The 4930-nt window shown below is 36.3% G+C and overlaps 1 pseudogene; it reads right to left on the reverse strand.

Annotated features, from left to right (window-relative positions):
• Positions 1 to 290: 290 nt before the first annotated feature.
• On the reverse strand, positions 291 to 2251 carry LOC110717107 (annotated as a pseudogene).
• Positions 2252 to 4930: the final 2679 nt, after the last annotated feature.

The raw sequence follows: 4930 nt of genomic DNA on the forward strand, positions 1-4930 counted from the left end.
ATGAAAAAAAATTATATCTAGAACTAAAATCCATTAACATCTAGGATTTCATATCTAACTAGATGAGCTGATTATGAATGTTGAGATTGTTGACATAAGCTGATTGCAGCGGAAGACAGGGTGCTGTAGATAACATCACAGTACTCTTTTCTGCTTCGGCTTTTCATCATTCCCCTCAGCTTCTGCTTCAAGCATGAACTTGGGAAATTTTAGGAAGCAGCTAAAAACAAGTCATATTTCAAAACTGAAATCATTGCAAGATTAATCTTTGGAAAAAGAAAAAAATAAGTACAACAAGTTATGCACGAATGCACCTAATGGTCATAGAAGCGGGAGCGTCTTCTTCGAGAACTGCAGACAGTATCATTACAATTTAGAAGAATTCAGCAAGAGATGCAAACAAGACTTAAATTCATTTTGTGTTGCACAAAACACATGGTACATGCATCTGCTTCAATAATGAAAGATCAGACGATCAGGTAGAATGATCTAATGGAGAATGTAAAAGGGGGAAAATTAAGGCTTTTAAAACCTTTTATCAAGCAAGTGAGTGAGGGCAAAGAGATAGAATGACAGGATTGTAACCAACAATGCAGTACAATTAACCTGAATTGAACAAGTGAGAAACAAAAGTCAAATATAATCAGACAAATGTTGCAAAAAGAAATTTACCTCCCATAAAAAAGAATACCTGTTAATGAATATTTTAGATAATTTTCTGTTGTTCTTTATTTTAAAGATCGAACTTAAAATACTTCCAAAAGAAAGCTTTACTTTTTAGAACATACGACATGGAAGTGATGGAATTCTAACATGAAACTTACTTTATGAAAAACATTTACTATGTAGCTTCTATGAAGCAGCACCTTTTTTTGCATCAAAAAAAAAAAATGAAGCAGCACCTTTTAAGAAAAAAAAGACACTGACTAACATGAAACTTGCATGACTGTAAATTGGAATTCACCAAATCAATATTAGCTTAATGAGAAGAAAATTCTAATTTCTCTCTGTTTGTCGTTTGAAATCTCTTGCAACCACCGTTAACCATGGTTTACAGTTTATATTAGACAAATATGATTATGAGGTTGCATTCACATGCAGGCAAGAAACCTGAAGAGATGTAGAAGCAAACATTGAGAAATTTCTGTCATACACAAAATACTCTATCTAGTAGACACATAATACCCAATTCAACAACACTAAACATAGAAGAAACTAATAAAATAGCATATGGTTCGAAAATTTAGAGGTGAGAGCAAACTAGTAGAACCACATAAAAACTGAAAATATTCCAACAAGAATTGACTAGTGCTAAAAGACTAAAACTAACCTTCGGCGATTAAAATTACTTCTTGCAGGACCTCTGGAGTGTATAAATTCATCATCAAACTCATCTCCTCTATAGTCTGGAAATTCTACAGATGTCACAGAGCCATCATCTGAATTTGACGTATCATTGCTAGAACGGCGGCTTCCTCTTCTTGTATCGTTATTTCTTGACCTCCTCCTATTTCGACTATTGCGGAGATTATCAAATACTTGATACAGGATACATGACGTCACCAATTTCCTTCATCACCAGGGAAGTCTCGAACTCGTCTGCTGTATCATCGTCACCATATTCAATCACATAATCACCCAGAACAACTCCACGCGGAACTTCTGAATGAATGGTACTAAGAAACATCCACCATTTCTGATGACTGCTGGAAATTATCCCAGTCAAGCTGACGTGCAGGATCAATTTTTGATGGACGGGAATCAGGGTGTTCTTCTTGAGCATGTTTTTGAAGCTCCGAAAAAGTACCAACAAAAGAACATCGTTCCTCTTCACAATAACGCTTTTTCTGATCCAGATACTCTCGGGCTTATCAATAACAACCCAACATTTACCTCCCTCTACATAATGGACAAGTTGGCTTACAATTGCTTTCAGGAACTACTGCAGCTGAATTTTCATTTCCCACTGAAATGATGTTGGTGGTGAATTTGATTGTGAAGGTATCCCATATGCAGTTTTGAAGCGATCTAAGCAGTTTGAATGCAAGTGATTGGTGTCGCACACATATGAACGACATCCTTTATCATAAGATGAGCATTGAAGCAGCACACTATTATGAGGATAATCCAAGCATACTGGACAAGATATATCATCCCAGTTTGTATCCAACTGAACTTCCACTATTTCAGAAGACTTTAATCGAGGCTTAATATCTTCACCTCCACCAGTTGCTTCGTTGAGGCCCTCTTTTATAAAAAACACTGAAAGGCATGAACATGCTACACCAAAACTTGAACAATATTACATAAATCTCACAATTTTCAAGCCACTAAGAGACTCAACCAACTTCTTCACCGAACACTAGCCAATGACTAATTTACGCAATGATTTAATACATGATGCCACTTCTGCAGAAGACAACACTACCTATCAAAACATGTAAGGTTTAAGCCACTCAAGAAAGACAAGATAAAAGAAGATGGAGAGCACAATTGAGCCTCCACAAATGCAGTGATTTTTTTTTAAAAAAAATTACCATCAAAGGCATTCATAAAAGGTAGATAGAAAAGCGAGCAAAAGTGACATTCAACTTTACAGTATTTATTTGGACCACAAAATGGCACAAGTACATCAAGGTCTACTCCCGCAGTTTCTCTAATGCACTCATTAAACTTTATAGAGTTTATTTGCACTCATCAAGTAAGATTGGTCCTTGAAAAACTAGATGATGACATAGAGGAAAGTATCCAGTTACGTGCTTGTGCAGGACGAATTGGCTACTTTTTCAAACATAATCCAAAGGTAAAAGAAGGAAAACTCATATAAGCTAACAAGTATCAACAACCACCATCAATATAGATCTCATAGGACAAACAAGTCTAGAGAGGATCAAATGTGCGCAACCTTACCACTAATCACCATAAACGGTCAATAACCGTGTTTGCTAAAGGAGTTCAGGCAAATTCCAATAGGCAGCTTATCATTTTACATCCAATACAAAAAGATTTTCATAGAAAATATTATAAATCCTTGGCCTACCTAAGTCTTAGGGTCTATGAGACATAAACAATTTTCATTCATATAAATACCTAAACCTTCATGACAACAAATAAACAAAAACCATAAATTATAGATGAATAACATTGTAAATATACTTAATAAGCTTATAGAAAATAAATATATCGAAGTAAAACCCCAAAAAAAATCCAAACTTCAACTCAATTTACTAACTAATAAGATCTAAAACCCCAATTTCTTATACATACCTAAAGATTTCAAATCAATCAATAAAAAAAAAACATTAAATCACTATTTATATTAAAATAAAGATTATAACAAGTATAATTAAACTGGATCATCAAAATGAGCAACATACACTCACAAAACCCACAAATCAGTTCAATCATAAAACTGTCCAATAAAAATCATATATAAGAGAAAATTTAAATTTAATTTCCATAACTCAATTATTATATAGTTAATCTGAAAAAGAAAGGGCAAAAAATCACAAACCCGGAAAAAGTAAGCAATTGAATTGAGTAAAGAAACAGAAACAGATTAAATTTGGAATAAAATTAAAATACCAGATTGTAAAATGGGAAAAAAAATGGATGAAAATTTCAGATACGAACCTCAGTGAAGAAGAAGCATGAAGACGACATCAGAGAGGTTTGATTGTAGAAGTCAGCTCTTTGGGAGTAGGTAAACTCTTACTTTTTCTCTCTCCTTTATAGCGATTTTTTTTTTTTTTAAAAAAAAAAGAAAAAAACCTAATAGAAAATTTTTTATTTTAAAAATCAACTTTATTTTTGCTATTTAATCTGATGTGAATTAATTTAAGGGTCGTTTGGTTCACACGGGTAAACGAAATGGAATGAACAAAGGAAATCAAAGAGAATGGAATGAAACCTTTCTTTATGCTATGTTGTTTGTTTTAAAAAAAATCAAAGGCATGGGAATGAGGGGTTGTGCATTGGTGGTAGTGACTTCTCCAACCACTCAACCACCCAACCACCATCTCACGCTCGTTGTCGTAACTCTCCACCATCGCTGCCGTCGCCACACTTTTCCCACCTCTCGCCGCCAGAAAACCACTTCCCTGCCACGAAAACCTTCCCCGCCCACAAAAAACCTAGAACCCATCTCGTCCCCTTAAAACGCAGCCGTCACCTCCTTACCCTCGAAACCTAGCCGCTAGGGTTTCGAGGGTAAGGGAGGTGACGGCCGGCAGTTTTAAGGGACGAGGATGGGTTTTCGTGGTGAGTTAAGATTTTCCGGGAAGGGAGAATTCTTTAGAGGGAGGTGCGACGAGTTTTGATTTGGAGATGGGAAGGTGCGGCACCGAGGATTGGGCGAGCTCCGGCGACACCCCGACGAGGACTAAGGCGAGCTACGTCGAGGTGGTTGTGCGGTAGGGGTAAGTGGGTAAGGTAGTGGCTGGTGTGTGTAGTGGTGGCTTAGGAAAGGAATGGAAAAGGCTAAGGGGGGTGGGAATCAAAGATAGAAGGATTTTGGGTAAAGTAAAAAATAAAAATGGGTAAAGGGAATGAAAAAAAATGACAAACAAACGCAACAAAGGGAATGAGGCATATTCATTCCTTTCCCTTTGATTATTAACCCCACAAAATGGCCCTTAATCTCATCGGATCTTTATTAGAATTTAATTTGTCAAAATGGAAGGCCAAGACTTTATCTCTGGCTGATCGTAAATGCGTAATACACTTGCGCAAGCTGCTTATCCTCGATCCTTACTGTACTATGCAAACAACCAAATTACCTCGTTCTACTTGCGATGAAATTGATTAAAAAAAAAAAAAGAGGTGTTTTCTTTGGGGTGGTGATGAGGAGCATCGTAAAATTCATTTAGTGGCATGGGAAACCGTCTCTAAGCCAAAGAGAGAAGGTGGATTAGGTCTCCGTTCAATGAGG

Source organism: Chenopodium quinoa, unplaced genomic scaffold (genome assembly GCF_001683475.1).
Source record: "Chenopodium quinoa cultivar QQ74 unplaced genomic scaffold, ASM168347v1, whole genome shotgun sequence".
In the NCBI taxonomy this organism is placed as follows: domain Eukaryota; kingdom Viridiplantae; phylum Streptophyta; class Magnoliopsida; order Caryophyllales; family Amaranthaceae; genus Chenopodium; species Chenopodium quinoa.